Raw genomic sequence first — 20,147 nt, forward strand, 5'->3', positions numbered from 1 at the left:
TTTTCACCAACCCACCTCAAAGCTGGAATCTCAACGAACCGTGCCAGCCAAGGCTGAACGATCCCACGTTCCCCTTCAATGGTCAATGATAGAATGCATTTTGTTCTGCTGGCGCGCCAAAGTGGAGCATGGCGCGGAAAGTATTCCTATTTTATTTCAGTTCTCTTTTCTCCTCCTCTTCTAAGTTTTTTTTTTTCTCCTTACACATGTTTATCCCTTTCACACATAGCTCTCTATCTGCAGCCTATTTGTTTTCTTTCTCTTGTGCAAAAGAAATGCTGCTGATGGTGAGACTGTACACTCATTTATGTTACCAAAAAACATACAAATACAAAAGAAGGCCGTTGCGGAAATATAGCTACCTTTTATGTTTCACGTTTTCAAAGGATATTGTGTTATTTATGAAGAACGTCGTCTTTTATTTTCATACCCAAGAGGTTTTTATTTGTTTTCTTAACAACAATTAGTAGAGCACTTAAAAAAAGTAAAAAATAAATAAAAAAAGTTGGTAGAGCACTTGCACGCGAAGGGCAAAGGTCCCGAGTTCGAGTCTCGGTCGGGCACACAGTTTTAATCTGCCAGGAAGTTTCATATCAGCGCACACTCCGCTGCTGAGTGAAAATCTCATTCTTGAAGTAAGTAGACGTTTTCTACCAAGTGACAGTATTGTAATTAAAGCAGTACTTTCAGTAACGAAAACTCAGCTTTGTCTTCCGATTCCTAATATAATCTAAAAGCCTTCTGCCTTCACAAAACACAGGAAATAGCTATGGAATAGATGACGGGTCTGTTTATATTCTTGTAATTCCATAGGTAACTAAAAACGTTATAAGAAGAACAGACAGAAAAATTGTTAAAATATCAGTCATTTCACTTTATAATCAACATACAGGGTGGTCCATTGATCGTGACGGGACCAAATAACCCACGAACTGTCAAACGAAAAAACTACAAAGAACGAAACTTGTCTAGCTTGAAGGGGAAAACCAGATGGTGCTATGGTTGGCCCGCCAGATGGCGCTGCCATAAGTCAAACGGATATCAACTGCGTTTTTTTAAAAATAGGAACCCCCATTTTTTACATATTCATGTAATACGTAAAGAAATATGAATGTTTTAGTTGGACCAGTTTTTTCGCTTTGTGATAGATGGCTCTGTAATAGTCAGAAACATATGGCTCACAATTTTAGACGAACATTTGGTAACAGGTAGGTTTTTTAAACTAAAATAAATACAGAACGTAGGTACGTTTGAACATTTTATTTCGATTTTTCAATGTGATACATGTACCTTTGTGAACTTATCATTTCTGAGGACGCATGCTGTTACACCATGATTACCTGTAAATACCACATTAAGGCAATAAATGCTCAAAATGATGTCCGTCAATCTCAATGCATTTGGCAATACGTGTAACGACATTCCTGCCTACAGCGAGTAGTTCGCCTTCCGTAATGTTCGCACATGCATTGAAAACGCGCTGACGCATGTTGTCAGGCGTTGTCGGTGGATCACGATAGCAAATATCCTTCAACTATCCCCACAGAAAGAAATCCGGGGACGTCAGATCCGGTGAACGTGAGGGACATGGTATGATGCTTCGAAGACCAATACACATGTCATGAAATATGCTATTCAGTACCGCTTCAACCACACGCGAGCTATGTGCCGGACATCCATCATGTTGGAAGTACTTCGCCATTATGTCATGCAGTGAAACATCTTGTAGTATCATCGGTAGAACATTACGTAGGAAATCAGCATACATTGCACCATTTAGATTGCCATCGATAAAATGGTGGCCAATTATCCTTCCACCCATAATGCCGCACCATACATTAACCCACCAAAGTCGCTGATGTTCCACTTACCGCAGCCATCGTGGATTTTCCGTTGCCCAATAGTACATATTATGCAGGTTTACGTTACCGCTGTTGGTGAATGATGCTTCGTCGCTAAATAGAACGCGTGCAAAAAATCTGTCATCGTCCCGTAATTTCTCTTGAGCCCAGTGGCAGAACTGTACAAGATGTTAAAAGTCGTCCCCATGCAATTCATGGTGAATAGAAATTTCACACGGGTGCAATCGATGTTGATGTAGCATTCTCAACTCCTACGTTTTTAAGATTCCCGATTCTCGCCCAGTTTGTCTGCCACTGATGTGTGGATTAGCCGCGACAGCAGCTAAAACACCTATTGGGCATCATCATTTGTTGCAGGTCGTGGTTGACGTTTCACATGTGGCTGAACACTTCCTGTTTCCTTAAATAACGTATCTATCCGGCGAACGGTCCGGACACTTGGATGATGTCGTCCAGGATACCGAGCAGCATACATAGCACACGCCCGTTGGGCATTTCGATCACAATACCCATACATCAACACGATATCGACCTTTTCCGCAATTGGTAAACGGTCCTTCTTAACATAAAGCAAATACCGTCCGCACTGGCGGACGAACGCAAATCAGATGGGAAACATCTAGCACCACATTTGGAGCATGGACAGAGAGTTTTCTTCACTAAAGACATCGCCAAAAAAATTGCAACCGAACCACCTCAGAACACTACATTATCAGCATTTTACCAATCGTGCCAAGCGGATCGATTCACGAAACAAATTACTATATGTGAGATTCCCTGCCTCTTAAACGTGGAGCCGGCCGCTGTGGCCGAGTGGTTCTAGGCGCTTCAGTCCGGAACCGCGCTGCTGCTACAGTCGCAGTTTCGAATCCTGCTTCGGGCATGGATGTGTGATGTCCTTAGGTTGGTTAGGTTTAAGTAGTTCTAAGTCTAAGGAATAATAAGAGTGGACGATCAAGAACGAAGTGCTCGTATTAAGAAGGGTGTAAAACAAGGCTGTAGCTTTTCGCCCCTACTCTTCAATCTGTACATCGAGGAAGCAATGATGGAAATAAAAGAAAGGTTCAGGAGTGGAATTAAAATACAAGGTGAAAGGATATCAGTGATACGATTCGCTGATGACATTGCTATCCTGAGTGAAAGTGAAGAAGAATTAAATGATCTGCTGAACGGAATGAACAGTCTAATGAGTACACAGTATGGTTTGAGAGTAAATCGGAGAAAGACGAAGGTAATGAGAAGTAGTAGAAATGAGAACAGCGAGAAACTTAACATCAGGATTGATGGTCACGAAGTCAATGAAGTTAGGGAATTTTGCTACCAAGGCAGTAAAATAACCAATGACGGACGGAGCAAGGAGGACATCAAAAGCAGACTCGCTATGGCAAAAAAGGCATTTCTGGCCAAGAGAAGTCTACTAATATCAAATACCGGCCTTAATTTGAGGAAGAAATTTCTGAGGATGTACGTCTGGAGTACAGCATTGTATGGTAGTGAAACATGGACTGTGGGAAAACCGGAACAGAAGAGAATCGAAGCATTTGAGATGTGGTGCTATAGACGAATGTTGAAAATTAGGTGGACTGATGAGGTAAGGAATGAGGAGGTTCCACGCAGAATCGGAGAGGAAAGGAATATGTGGAAAACACTGATAAGGAGAAGGGACAGGATGATAGGACATCTGCTAAGACATGAGGGAATGACTTCCATGGTACTAGAGGGAGCTGTAGAGGGCAAAAACTGTAGAGGAAGACAGAGATTGGAATACGTCAAGCAAATAATTGAGGACGTAGGTTGCAAGTGCTACTCTGAGATGAAGAGGTTAGCACAGGAAAGGAATTCGTGGCGGGCCGCATCAAACCAGTCAGTAGACTGATGACAAAAAAAAAAAGTCTAAGGGACTGATGACGATATTAAATCCTGTAGTGCTTAGAGCCATTTAACCATGTTTAAGCGTGGAACACGACAAGAAAAATCTCTCAACGACGAAAACGAATGCCAGGAGAAGATCATCCAGGAATCATGAAAACTGTCGCACTAGGCTCAGTATATACCGTACATCTGAACAACACCGAAACTTTCTATTTCCCGATGTTGCTACACGAAAATGTTGACCAACAAATTCCACATATTTCAAGACTGTTGACGGATACCTACACCCGACGTACAGAGAAACATACCAACGCTTAGGACTTCTGGGAAACGACAACCACAGGAAATTGAGAGCACAAGAAGCCCCACTCACACTTTCAACTGATCAATTGAGAGACTTATTCACCATAATTCCAACACTATGTAACCCATCGATGCCAAAACGACTACGGGACTCCTTCAAAGAGAGTGTGAATGATGACATAGTTTACCAAATCCGAAAAGCGCATCCTGAACTGACCATAGAATTCAACGGTGACATCTCCAATGAAACACTCATACGCCTAGAAATTAAAGTTTAACAACAAACAACTAGACCTTAGTACAACTTGATCTGTAAGCATCACGAAAAGATGCATCAGCGTGCTAAACGTCGACATGACAAGGGGAAAAGAGTTACAGCATCAATGAACTAAACTGAAGGGCCAAAGAAATTGGTACACCTACCTAACATCTAGTACGGCCCTCGCGAGCCCGCAGAAGTGCCCCAACACGACGGGCATGGACTCGAGTAATGTCTGAAGTAGTGCTGGAGGGAACTGATACCATGATTCTTGCAGGGCTGTCCATAAATCCGTAAGAGTACGACGTAGTGGATATCTCTTTTGAACAGCACGTTGCAAGACATCCCAGATATGCTCAATAATCTTCTCATCTGGCGAGCTTAGTGGCCAACGGAAGTATTTAAACTCAGAAGAGTATTACTGGAAAAGTTCTGTGGCAATTATGGACGTGTGAAACGTCGCATTGTCCTGCTGGAACTGCCCAAGTCCGTCGAAAGAATGAATATGAATGGTTGCAGTTGATCATACAGGATGCTAACGTGCGTGTCATCTGTCATTCGTATCTAGAGGTGTTAGGGGTCGCACATCACTCCAACTACACACGCCCCACACTATTTCTGAGCTTCCACCAGCTTGTACATTCCCCTGCTGACATGCAGAGTCCATGGTTTCACGAGGTTCTCCCCATATCCACACACATCCATCCGCCTGACACAATCTGAAACGAGACTCGTCCGACCACGTAACGCCTTTCCACCCACCAGCAGTTTAACGTCGTTGTTGGCGGGCCCAGGTGAGGCGTAAAGTTATGTGTTGTGCAGTAATCAATAGCACATGAGTGGGCCTTTGGCTCCGAAAGCCCATATCGATGATGTTTCGTTGAATGGTTCGCACGCTGATGGCCCAGCATTGAAATATGCAGCAATTTGCGGAAGGGTTACACTTCTGTCACGTTGAACGATTCTCTTCAGTCGTCATTGGTCCCGTTCTTGCAGGATCTATTTCCGGCCGCAGTAGTGTCGCAGATTTGATGTTTTGCCGGATTTCTGATATTACGGTACACTCGTGCAGTGGTCGTACGGGAAAATCCGCACTTCAGCGCGGTCGGAGATGGTGTGTGCGCCGACTATAACACCACCTTCAAACTCTCTTAAATCTTCATGACCTGTCATTGTAGCTGCAGTAACCGATCTAACAACTGCGCGAAACACTTGTCTTATATAGGCGTTGCCGACCGTAGCGCCGTTTTCTGCCTATTTGCATATCTCTGTATTTGAATAACCATGTCTATACCAGTTTCTATGGTTCTTCAGTGTATTTCAGTACATTGCTCACAACAAACCACTCCCGAATGACAATCAAAAGAAAAATTATGTTATCATCGACCGGATCGACAGCAACAGCAGCGGAATTACTTACTTGGACGCACAAGGCGGCACCGGGAAAACGTTTCTAATAAACCTATTTCTGACACATCGCAGTTGCATCATCCGGCACTGCAGTCACACTTATGGAAGGCGGACGAACTACCCATTCCGGCCTACAACTACTGTTGAATATAGCCGAAGAACAATTTTTGGTATGTAAAATGTCAAGAGAATCTGGACGGAGTGGACTTCTAATGGGAGCTAAAATCATTTTCTGTGACGAATGTACAATGGTACATAAAATCAGTCAAAGCAATGGACAAAACATTGCAAGACTTTTGCGAGGAAACTCTGAAGTTATGGGAAGAGACGAGATCAATCCACGATTACAATAATTCTACCTCTGGCCCCACATACAAATAATGCGCCTAACAAAGAATATGAGAGGTGAACTATCGAAAGACAAAACAACAGCACATTTTGCTCAACAACCGTTACAAACAGACGAAGGCACATATCCTACTGACCAGACGATCGGCTCATTCAACAGTGATTTCTGTAACATAGCCACTGCTGAAAACGAACTCATTGACCATATTTATCCAAACATTGTTCACAACTATAGCAATCCGGGCTTTATGTTTGAAACGTCAATCTTGTCTCTCATGTTTGATATTGCTGTGTGAAATGCACTTCAAACCAAACTTCTTATCAAAATGATCATCAGAAGTCTACACAGCTTTAGAAGCAGACAGAAAACAGAGTAACTACTCACTGTCTCGCCCGCCCGGTTGGCCGTGCGGTCTATCACACGGCTTTCCGGACGGGTAAGAGCGCCGGTCCCCGGCACGGTTCCGCCCGGGGGATTTGTGTCGAGGTCTGGTGAGCCGGCCAGTCTGTGGACGGTTTTTAGGCGTTTTTCCATCTGCCTCGGCAATGCGGGCTGGTTCCCCTTATTCCGCCTCAGCTACACTATGTCGGCGATTGCTGTGCAAACAAGCTCTCCACGTACGCGTACACCACCATTACTCTCCCACGCAAACATAGGGGTTACACTCGTCTGGTGTGAGACGTTCCCTGGGGGTCCACCGGGGGCCGAACCGCACAATAACCCTGGGTACTGTGTGGGGTGGCGGAGGGGTGACGTGGACTGCGGTAGTCGTCGTGGGGTTGTGGACCACTGCGGCTGTGGCGGGGACGGAGCATCTCCGTCGTTTCTAGGTCCCCGGTTAACATAACATAACATACTGTCTCAAACACGTGAGACCATTTAAAGTGGTATTTTACTTTTAAAGCTAAATAAGCGTGTTTTTATACATACAAACCACTTTCGCAACCAAATTTCAGAACACAAAATCGAGAGCATTTGCTACTGATCACCCAGGTGCACTAGAGCAGGAAAGCTAGTATTACAGGTGATTCAAAAATATTTCTGTTTGCTGATGACACCAGCTTGGTAGTGAAGGATCTTGTGTGTAATATTGAAACAGTATCAAATAATGTAATTCATGAAATAAGTTCGTGGCTTGTGGAAAATAATTTGCTGCTAAATCACAGTAAGACTCAGTTATTACAGTTTCTAACTCACAGTTCAACAAGAACCGATATTTTGATCAGACTGGAAGGGCATGTTATAAGCGAGACGGAACAGTTCAAGTTCCTAGGCGTTCGGATAGATAGTAAGCTGTTGTGGAGAGCCCATGTTCAGGATCTTGTTCAGAAACTAAATGCTGCTTTATTTACCATTAGAACAGTATCTGAAATAAGTAACAGTTCAACACGAAAAGTAGTCTACTTCGCATATTTTCATACGCTTATGTCGTATGGTATTATTTTTTGGGGTAATTCTTCTGATTCAAAAAGGGTAAATTGGGCTCAAAAACCGGCTGTTCGAGCTATATGTGGTTTAAGTTCGAGAAACTCTTGTCGACCCTATTCAATAGTCTGGGAATTCTGACAGTGCCCTCACAGTGTATATTTTCTTTAACGTCGTTTGTTGTTAGCAATATTTGCTTATTCCCAAGAGTTAGCAGCTCTCAATCAGTTAATACTAGGCAGAAATCAAATCTGCATGTGGAAAGCACTTCCTTGACGCTTGTGCAGAAAGGAGTGCAGTATTCTGCTGCATCCATTTTCAATAAGCTACCACAAGAGCTCAAAAATCTTAGCAGTAGCCCAAACACTTTTAAGTCCAAACTGAAGAGTTTCCTCATGGCTCACTCCTTATATTCTGTAGAGGAGCTCCTGGAAGATCCGAAAAATTAAGCAAATTCCAGTGTTACATTGTTGATTTTCTTTATTTCAACTTACGACTTGTCGCCTCAATATGTTTCTTATATTTTATTTTATCTGTTTCTACTATAGTGTTATAATTTCATGTATTGACTCGTTCCATGACCATGGAGTCTTCTCCTTAATTTGGTCCCACGGAACGATAAATAAATAAATAAAAGCTAAAGCACAACTGTGCGTATCGATGAAGTCTATTCGCGGCTCATAGATTAAAAGCAATTACATTCCATTGAAATACGATTGTTCCAAACCGACATCTTTTCAGATATCATTTAAAGAAAGTAAAAGATTTATTACTTCATTCGGACCAAAACTAGCGAAGTGTAAAATAATCACTGAATAAATAAATTATAAATAGTTTGTTGCTTGACAACAGTTCCTTTGCAATCAGACAAATTACTACAGGAAAATATCTCTCTTAATGAAGGAATCAGTGTAATGCAGCAGTTGGATTAGAAATGTAATTCAGTACTTTATAAATGTCAAAGAATAATTGCGAGCTATTTCTGTTGTATTAAAATTTTATGGTGTGTCTTAGCGCATGATATTACCAACGAAACTGGGGATATTGTCAACTGAAAAAAAAAATCTTTACCGTAGTTTTACTAAATATTGAAGGAGGTACTGATGTTGTGTAAATAATGTTGACCATAGTGCGTTCTAGCATTTTAGATTGAAGCCCAAAATTCTTTTGCAGTTTCTCATGGCGTGAGGATAAGTAACACATTGTATGATTGAGTGAAAGAATCCGTAAAGCAGGCGTCTCCCCTTGTGCTATTTCAGAGTAATAAAATGAGCACCGGCTTCGAATTCCACCCTTGATTCAGGCGTTTAAAAATGTACACTCTTCTCAAGCTTATAACACTTTCAACGTGAAACAGTGACACACACGAGATGTAACATTCACTCAGCAGGCAGGAAAGGTGCAAATATAGACGACGTACAAAAAGTCACTGATTTCAGCAACTACCTTTTCCCGTAATTCTCCATCCTCTCCCACTCTCTCTCTCTCTCTCTCTCTCTCTTTCTCTTTCTCCCTCTCTCTTTCTTGGTTTAAAGGAGATATAACTCTTTGTTTCCTGAGGTCTTACAGCTCTTGTGAGCAGTATTTTTACGCCTCAGTATAACATAGAACTGTTGTATTAATTCCGAAGAAGGTATTTCTCGTAAAAATCATTTATACACATTAGTCGGGTATATATAACTATTACATCGCAAATAAATATGTGTTGTGTAAATTGAAGTCCGTTGAATTCCATCTTTATTCTTGTAATATACTTTTTCTTCCAACACCTTAAAATTATTCACCTTCCTTAAAATCCAAGAAAAAGTTTACTAACTCTCGGAAAGTAAGAGTGAGACATGTGTGAAAGTATGCTGCTAAATATGTACATTAAGCTGCGTTTTTCTTTTATTTTAATTTCGTCGCGAGTGCAGAAACGTTTTAAGAATAGAGAAGGAAAGTCATGTATCGCAAGTCGTAGTATGTGCAAAGAAATAAACAGGAGATGGAAACGCCTAATTAAGTATAATAAGTGGAAGAGGAACGAGAAGAAATGCAAACGGAATTCGGTGCAACCCTATTTCGATCCACGATGAGAACCCAGCGGGTGGGAAAATCGACGGTGTACAGATGGGTCCAAAAACGTTGTAGGCCAGTCTAACAACGGGAAAATCATAAGATTAACTGTAGATTTTACATTTTAATGCACTGAGAGGGATGTTCTATTTGCCACGGATTTCAGGATGTTTTGACTGTAAATGTGAACGAAGCTGCGAATTTGGTGAGTGTATTCAACTTCTGTAGTATCTAACCACAATCTTTGTGAGACTGTCTGAGACCAGTGATACTGAGCAGAATAAGTCAGAGAGTAGCAGACTCAGTGTGTGTTGGGCAGTCTGGCTATGTACTTGGTTTCGAAAGGACGGGAGCTGACCGGCCATGTAGTGGAGACAGCGCTATTTAAAAAAGGAATTTTGTAATAACATGTGTTGACGAAAGGAATGAAATTATATTGATGAAAGAATGACAAAAGCCAACTTTCAAGGTAATCCATTTTTTTTGTATGTGTAACTGTGTAGCTTCTTATTTTTACAACGCAGCGTATGGGTGAAGTTTTCTGTAGAAATTTTATAATTCAATATGTAGTTTTTTGTCTTATAGTTGAAACAAGTGTCAAGGAAGGCAGTTGTACACAGGGAAGTTATTAAGGAATATTTTACAAGCTTGTCTAGATGTGGGAACTTAATGAAAATGCGTAATGCTGTCGTGGTTTAATAAAGCCAAGTTAAGCTTGAAACCTTTATTCTCTTTTATCTTACGTTAAGATTAGTTCCCCATTTTCGTTTACTTTCATGACTTTCTTGCACACTCGCACTGGACATCGCCAGTTGTGAGTGGTAAGATACCGTCTTGTACTGCAAATGGCAAGTACATCAAATGAAATTTAATTTTTGACAGTCGCATCATAATTCCTAATAGCGACGTGTTGCAGAGCAGACGAGCGTGCCGTGCGCACGAATGGACCAACAAATTCAGCAACTATCAAAGTTCATGTCCACTGTAAGGCACTGTGATTTTCAGAGTGCATTTGTTAAAATAATATCATACCAGTTCAGACGCTTTAGACCAGTCAGTAGAAGAAAAAAATGGTTCAAATGGCTCTGAGCACTATGGGACTTAATTTCTAAGGTCATCAGTCCCCTAGAACTTAGAACTACTTACACCTAACTAACCTAAAGACATCACACATATCCATGCCCCAGGCAGGATTCGAACCTGCGACCGTAGCGGTCGTACGGTTCCAAACTGTAACGCCTAGAACCACTCGTCCACCCCGGCAGGCTCAGTAGAAGATTTCAGTACAGTGCTATATTGTGAATTCTCAAGCAGTGATATTGGGAAGTCAGATGCGTTTATTTTCATGTTCGTTTTTTGTGTAATTACAGTAACAGTTCTGGTACCGTGATTGTTTGCTAGACGAAAGATAAAGATTAACAATATTTAGGGCCAACATTGTAGTCCGAGTCATTTTATTTTGCAATCAGATGGCACATGCAAAATTTCATTGAAAACGCACTGCTTTCTCTCAGCTTGCTTGCTTGAGTTTCATATACTTGTACTCGAAATTTAATTTTCACGTAATTCTGCCGCCTACCACTGAGATATCACATTTCTCAGAGATCACCTTGACACAAACAACAACGAGTCAAAATAAGTAAAAAACTTTCAGCGTAAGAGGTTGCTTATTATTGTCTGTATCGTAATTAACTTTACCCACAAATACATCTTGCTCTCTTTACAGATTACTACCTGTAAATATAAATAGCAGTGTAGAGCACTAATTTCGAAGGTCGACAAAATGCTGTTTGAAGAATTCTACAATTTAGACTACAATGCACAGCCAAGCTTGGCGTGCATTGAAAAAGCAGATATCAAACGCACGAAGACTGAGGAAGCCACTGCACGTTAACGCTTATACTTTTTAAGAAGAAATGAAGAACAAAATCAGGGGGTATGTTAAAAACCCATGTGAATGTAGTACCACTGCCAGACGTCCGCAATATCACCTAGAGAAGATAAAATTTGACGTGCCCTTCGAAGACAGAAGAGATAATCATGAGTATCGTCCGAACAAACTGCAGGAGGACGTGAAGGATTTGACAAGAAACCACATTGAGAAGCTACCAAAACAAGAAAAAGTCTAATCAAGATAAAGGAATGATTTCATATTCGTATGTTATTAAACTTTATCATCTCTTTAAAAATGAGCATCCTACATTATTATGCAGTGAAAGAGCATGGGATATTTTCGTGGGAGAATAAATTTATGCTTTGGAGTACTATGTTAGGACTCATGTAGGTATTGCGACAGACTGTTCCTTGACTTAGCACTAAAAATGAAACAGAAAGAAAAAAGATGAAGAAGAGAGCAAACTTCACCATACGCAGCGTATTCAGTGCTGTGGTAAGATACAGGCATGTCTGATATTAACAAAATTGTGTTTTCACATGCACCAATGTCCAGCAGGTTCTGTGCTATCTTACCTTTAACCATTCTTCAGTATTCTGTCAACATGAGCTGTAAATCTACAATCAAGCAACAAATAAGGCTGATTACAAGAAGGTGTTGTTAAGTGTATGACTTGAAAACGTAGCGAGACAGGGATAAGCAGAAATTACCTCTTGCCTCTTGACGTACATGACCTTTGAAGTTTCAGTACTACAATAGAATGAAGAAGGTCTTTAGATTGCTGAACAGTAACCAGTAAACTGTCGTCTGGTATCAGCATCTGCTGCTGAACTTAAGGCAGATCACATCTGTGGAGCAATAATTTCTAATCAAAGGGAATTCCTTTTGGCTTTGTAATACCAAATTGTGTATTAGCCATTATAATGGTTCCAGGTTATAGCAGCTGCAAGTCCAAACAACTCATTTTTGGTCTGTTACAAGCAGCTAGAGGATTTCATTGATCTGAGCGCTAATGAAAAGCAAATTCGCAAAGATTCCCAACGCAAAATGAAGGATTGCGTTCGGATGAAGGTATCCTCAGACTCTCCAACAGTACTTCAGAGCCCCAAGAGTCAAAACTACTTTCAAGCGTGTTACTTCGCAGACAGCAGAACTTAGTAGGGGTAATGACATCATCACCGTTCTATTTATGATGATTAGTTTGAGCAGCCTACCCAAACTGTGTGGAGACTCATTGCCTGTATCTTCGGAAAGGTTAACTATTCTCGTAGACATTTGTAGATAAGTTTCTGAAAAATGTCAAGACTTTTATGAGAACCTAAAGATAAAGTGAAGTGACAATGATATGCTTAATCACTGCAAAACATTTCTTGCAACAGTATTTTAACTGTTCAGTGCGTTCTGTTAATCAATGAGAAGCTCTAACAACGATTGAAGCAAATCGAAATTATGGTTACTGTTTCGTTATTTTTGTACAGAATGAAACATATAAAAAGTATTAAGAGCTGTCCAAGCCTCTTTAAGCATTTTCATTTAATAACCCTCGCCGTAATGGAGCTTTTCAGTACCATAGATGTAACCCGCAAAAATCTGCCAATTCCGGTGGAGTTCAACATTTTTGACGGACGTCCGACGATCATATATCATATCTTCAAAATTGTTCTACGATAATAGCTAGTGAAATTTAAACTGATTACCAGTGGCAGAATAAACATTTAAATCTCATCCCTTGTTTGCTTTTTTTTTTTTTCTCTCTAGCGGTTTAAGAGTTACAACGTTTCTACCCTTTGATATTCAGTTAGGTATTCATGAGTAAATACTAACAGGAACGTACAAAGACACATAATAAAATTTAAAATTCAGTCACATATTTCCTCAATGCTGCTTACAGGTAAGAGCGTCGCCTATGTAGAAGTATTTATCCAGTACTGGTCGTACCTAAGGCTTAAATGTTTTCGCTTCCAATAGCTTGCGGTTTATGGTAGACTGTTCATTCCAGGAAACTATATCGTCCTATACAGTGTCCATCCTTCGTATCTACATTTGCAACAACGCAAATATACTTCCAAAGTTTTCAAAAACCGCAACAAAGTTTCGTTTGTAGAATCACAACTCTTACATGTCGTTTTCTGTACTCGCTTCCTCGATACCAGCCACGTAAGCTACAATTTTTTTTGTCTCTTTGACGATTATTCATCTAAAATAGATGCAGACAGCCCAGCTATATTTCCCGAGATCGCCTTATCTTTGTTTACAGTAGACGCCTGGTGAGGGCGCGTCCGCTCCCAACGAACCATGGAAATCGATTCGCCGAGCATTCTTCTTCTGTATCGCTCGTCGCATCTATAATTCAATGAAAAGCTCCATTACGGCGAGTGTTATTAAATTAAAGTGCCTTAAAGTGGCTCGGCCATCCCTTTGTAGTGCGGAGCCGCCCTTTCTTTTATAGCCGCATTAATACAGAGGAGCTCGGTTATTACGGTAAATCGCCACCAGAATCACACCCCACACTGCACCCCGTGCTTTGCCTTACCTACGCTGCTATAAGGTCGGCTATTAGAGGCGTGAAACCTGCGCATTCCGTCAGTCATTAGGCGTGATGTGGAGACTTAAACAGGTGACTGATATACGCAGTGCCCGGTTAGTGTGTAGCTTGATTGATATCTTACCGAAAGCACGAGGCAGGTTTTATGACGCTGTTGCGACACATCCTCACTGGATACTGTTAACCTCTTCTTGACAAACTTCAGAGTTAAAAACACTTGCAACGAGCATCAGTCGAGAAGAGAAACGAAGACACGTATGAAATTTGGAAACGTAACTTTTACCACAGTCTCCAGATTATTCTTCACGTGATTGCATAGATCAATGACATATTTATTAAATCTTCAGCAGTAGGATAAGTGACCACACACACACACACACACACACACACACACACATACACACACACACACAGACACACACACATAGACGATCCGCCCTACGTACTCACAGCTAGGCTTGCTTATATGATTATTTCTCTGTACTCTCCCTTTAATTATGAGTTTCAGCAGTAATGTAGTATTATTGTCCAACCATGCTCCCACTTCTTTTCATTTTTTTGTATACTGTACTTTTTCCCTCATTAACTCATTGCAGGACGTATTTCTTTACTCAATCAATCCGACTAGTCTTCTGCTGACATCTGTTATACCACATTTCACTGCCTTTTTTACATGTTATTGCCTCCACCGTTGCACATGTATCTTACCCTTAGAGAACTATCTTCTAAACACAGCTTTTCATGAATATTTTTCCACACTCGAAGTTTATAGTTTTTATGTTAGCGGGTGTTTCTTTTTGCAGAAAGCCTTTCACCCTTATGCAGTCTCTACTACTGATTGAATGTGGCATCTTTCTGCGCTCTCTGTTCTACTGTCAAGATAATAAAATTCGTCCAACCTTTCCACAATCTCTCGCCCTAGTTTAAAACTTAGTCATCCACCTTCATTCCACACCTTTATCTTAGTGTTCTCTGTTTTGTTTGTCCATAACATACTTGTCAATAGAAAACTCCTGCTATCTATTACAGTTAAATTTAGGAGTGCGTAGCAGTTACGACTCCGGTATTAATGACCTGAAAATATTCCCCTCTGCATAAATTTACGCATGATTAAACAACGCAGTCTGAATACTATTAATGCAATGTGGGGTTGTAATAAATTTTCATAGAGCAACGGATTATGTAAAGAGGCTTTTAACATGAACTAAAGGGAACCAAATCACAACCAAGATTTTCAACCATCCCATCAAGACCTATAAGCAGAAATGTATCTCTTTTTGTAGAAAAGACGTGTGCAGTGCAGATGTTACTACGCCTTGTATGGTCCAATAACTGCAAAGCAGCATGGATCACTAAAACGCAGACTCTCGATGTATTATGGCTGCAGCATGTCTCCTGAAGTTCTAGGAATTTAAATCCATCTTGTTTAACTAAAAGATTGCATGGTCTATTAAAAGGTTATAGCACGATTAATTTTGTTTAAGGTAGATCATTTACAATAAGTTTTGCTTGTGCTTCCTGCAAATATGAACAAAGACTAAATGAGTATATGTCAAACTGAGCATAAAACGTCTTAAGACTGAGGGATGACTTCAGGAGGAAAATAATTAAACAGAGATTTAAAATTAACTTCACTTATTATTCAGAAAATAGACGCGAGAGTACACTAACGGTAGATACAAAATGTCCTCCTGCGGACAACGTGGATGTACGATACCACATACTCACAAAAGCAAAAAATTAAAACCACATGTTATACAATCTTTGTAATTCTGTTTAGTGAGTGGGAAAGTAAAATGAAAAACGACTTCTGTACGTAGATGATTTAAGCAAAAGTAAATATTAATTCTTGCTCAGTCAGGCAAAGTCGCGAACCAAACAAAGGCTTGACCTCAGCTGTATGAATACACAATTGCAAACGTGAAAATATAGTAATATAGAATTACCTTAAAACAACGCTGTCGCCATAAACACTGAAAGTTTCAGTATAGAAATACTTATCTCAAATCAATTGTAAGACAGAAATCTGTGCAATGGAGCTCGATATAGATAGTGTCTGGCTGGTACCAAGAGCAGCAAAAGAGGAAGAGCAAGTGTGCTTTCCATGGACACCACGACATCTAACCGAACTCAGATCTCGTTACTTAGCTACCTAATTGGCAGTCAGGCTTCTACGTTCAAAATATTGCTTGCAGATACTATTCTCAGTACACAACCAAAGATAATACTTCTCTACCAAATGAGAACGAGGACTATATAACCCTCTAACCACTCGGGTGACTCGCAACCCATTTACTGGCACATAATACGAAAGTCATTTCTAACAGATGGCTGTCACAGTTAGTACACATTCAATTTCTATTAGCAGCAAACTCATTTCTTGACCACTTTCAGTGACAACTGATTTATCAGCAACAATTCATATCAAGCTGCTTCCCTGTCGTGAACAACAACCCCCACATCAAGACGAACTTTTAACTCCATAAAAATAAAAAATCAGTGGTGACAATTAGCAGCCCTGATTTTGTCTTGGGGCTGTTGTACCATTCTGTCAGTGCTGACAATTCCAGTTGCTCCATGTCCCCCTTTTTTATGTGACTGCCTAAGAACGGAAAAAAATCCATTTAGTTTAAAATGATCGAAATCCTTTTCTATATCTGCAATCAGCATCTGTATTTCTTATTTCCAGAATTTGCCTTCTACTATTGAACACAGAGCTGATATAATTTCAACAGTGCCCCTCGATCAGGTCCTTCTTTGGGTGCAACTTTCGTTTCAATTTTTTCCACAAAGTACCCTTGCAACGGTTTTTACGGATGTGATACTAAAATGATAGTGATGTAGCATTCACAGCCATCTGCTTATACTTCCTTCGAAAGTGCCAATACTTACATTTTGTTTCAAACTCTATTGGAACTTCCCCATTTACATAAATTTCGTGTACGAGCCTGTATGATTTTGCGACGCCCCTTGGCCTGATAACCGAAGGAGCTCCACTAGTGGTCCATCAATAACTGAGTTGTTTTTTTTTTTTTTTTTTTGCTGAGTTTGAGCTAAACCGAATGCGTCCTCCGTCATCCTCTTGCACCTTATCTTCATTTTCTATTTGCCCCGTTTCTCCTGGACAGCTACGAAGTTTCATCAAGTATTATTACCATCTTGTCGCCGTTTTTTCTGCTTCCCTTACTCAGTCTGCAATCCATTTTCTCTTTATTAAATGCTCCTTGAAATGACTTTTTATTAGTCTGCAGCATCTACATTACTCTGTTTCCATTTTTCGCCTATCTGACGACGTCCCTCTATCAATTTTCCTCCACCATTTATATTTTTCTACATTTCCAGATAATTTTATTTCTGAATGACCAGTTCACATTCAAAACTTCTACATTTCTGTCATTTAGTTATTAATTCCTGTGACTCATCTGCCATCCACAGCTGCCCTTTTCTACTTTCTTCAGTCCAAGTTCTATTTACAACTCGTCTTTAAGAGCATTCTAACTTTTCTAAATAACAGTAACTTTTCTAATTCTGGTTATTTACTTTATAAAATGTTATTTCAGAGTAGCCTGCATATGATTTCTCCCACTAGTTCAGGATGGAACGTTTCAGCTGTTTCATCTCTAATTTCTTGGATTTGAGTTGTCGTCCGGAACCGCGCGAATGCTACGGTCGCAGGTTCGAATCCTGCCTCGGGCATGGATGTGTGTGATGTCCTTAGGTTAGTTAGGTTTAAGTAGTTCTAAGTTCTAGGGGACTGATGACCACAGTAGTTAAGTCCCATAGTGCTCAGAGCCATTTGAACCATTTTTGAAGTTGTCATTTCATTCGTTCTAAATTATGGTCGCTGTTAGCTTCAACAACCGGTATGCTGTTATAGTCCTTAATATGATTCATAATTCTTTGTTCTACTAAAATACGGTCAGTCTCATATCTTCTTTCATCTCCTACCCTCTTAAGCGTATTATTCCTTCTCAAGGGGTTTCCGAATAGCGGGTCACAATAAGTTACTTGTGCACCGCACAAAATTCTTTGAATCTCCCTCCTCTTATCACCTTTGATATATCGTAGTATAATGTCGTACACTTTTATCATCTATACGTGCAGTTGGCATTTATACCAATACAATTATAGTGACGGTTGGATATCCATTCAATCTGACCATTAATATTTTTCTGTTCTCTACGGATAATTCTCAACTCTTCAGGCAATTGCACTATTTATTATTATCCCTACTCCTGCTCTGTCATTATCGGGGCTAGTGTTAATAATCCTATAATCTTCTCTCCACACTACCCCTCTTTTGGCCGTAACAGGCCTATCCCACTTTTTTCTGAACTGTATTTCTCTGTCATTGCTTTTCCTGCCTTTAGATTTGCCATTTTCCACACAGTGTAGAGTTCTAACAGTCCCAGGGGCCACCATAACCAACATGATCTTGTCTCCTCACGAGTAGTACCTGCCCTGAGATCTGAATGATGGATTATTTTATATCTGGGATACTTTACCGAAGACATTGTCTCCCCACTACTTTTAGCAGAGACCTGCGTGGTTTCCCGTTGCCTTCCGCATCACAGTGCAGCATTCAGCATTCGGAACCTGAAGATGGGTTCTCGTATTAACGCATCTTACATAAGAGACCTAAGGGGAATGAAAAAAAAATACGGGAACACCGAAAACGTAACACATTACGATGCCTAACACGGTGTTATAGACTCTTTGGAATTGAGAACAGCTTACAATCGGCTCGGAATGGATAAATCCAATTCCTGTATGGTTTTCAAGGGACTCTTGTACCATTCTCCCAGCAAAATAGTGGCAAGTTCAATTGATGATGGATGAGGATAGTGATCACTCATTCTTCTACCCAAAGCAGATCACAATGGCCAACAGATCTGGTTACCGTGATGGCAGTGATTCAACCACACGTTCGCCAAACAGATACTGGACGATAGGAGCTGTGTGAACAGGGGCCCTGTCGTTTTGGAACACAGCACAACCATTGGGAAACAAACATTGTACCATGGGATGGAAGTGATGGGTCAAAACAGTCACATAATCCTTGACAGTAATGTGACGTTCCAGAGCAACAATGGCACCCGTGGAACATGTCAAGTCAACGCCAACATTTTGTGTCGCCAGTGTACGCGACAGTGCTCGAGATTTATAAAGTGATAAATGATGAATTTGCTCCAGTAATGACTTTAGAGCTTATATCTCAGAACTGAGAAAAGACTTATTATTATATTTCCACTTTTTATTACATTATTAAATGAAAATAATATCCAAACAATATGTTTTGTTATTTTTATAACCAGTTTTCTACAAAGACTAATCATATAACAAAAGACAATACCACTAAAAAAGTGTATTTGTATTGTTTTTCCTGTGAAAATTTTCCTTCTTCTATCGTTCTCTATGATGAATGAAGCGGATGAGATCAAAGATAATCTGAGGTCTGTCCTCTTAAATACTGTAAAAGGTAGTCATAAGTGATCAAAAGATAAATGTACGGTACAATTTACTGAATGGAATTCTAGTGTACAGACTTTAATTTGTAACTAGATAACCATCTATGAATGTTGTAAGTTTTATGTCCCCAGCAAACAGGAAACAATACCCAGTCCAGATTGTGTTTTGTCTACCGCCAGTACGTGTGCATATGGAGCGGCAATTTCAAACTGCAGAAATAATTAGACATTATTCTTTCGATAGATATTACAATGTTTGAACTCCGAGGACAAGAACCCACAGTAATTTATTATTTTTCTATTCTAACAGTGAAATTAACATTCAGTAGAACAATGTTAGACTTTACGTAAATGAAATAATTTTATGTGGCTGGTGCATGAGATTAAACTTTCTCACAGTAATTTATGAGTGACTTTAAATAAAAATATTTACGACACCGGTGTTGTTATGGGAAGAGGTTGTGGTGTGACATATCAACTTTGGTGCATACATTTTAATGTCACTTATTGAATCAGTGAAACAGCATTTCAGTATTTATTTGTAGTGATAAGGTATGACAAAATAATTCATTACAGTCGAATTCAGAAGCATATAAATAAGAATTATCAGAGATTATTTATTTCTTTCAAATAATGCTGTTGTTCCTGCTGCTACATTTTGATGTGTTTTACAGTAACACATACACACCACGACAACATCTTTAA

The sequence above is a fragment of the Schistocerca serialis genome, chromosome 5 (genome assembly GCF_023864345.2).
Source record: "Schistocerca serialis cubense isolate TAMUIC-IGC-003099 chromosome 5, iqSchSeri2.2, whole genome shotgun sequence".
In the NCBI taxonomy this organism is placed as follows: Eukaryota; Metazoa; Arthropoda; class Insecta; order Orthoptera; family Acrididae; genus Schistocerca; species Schistocerca serialis.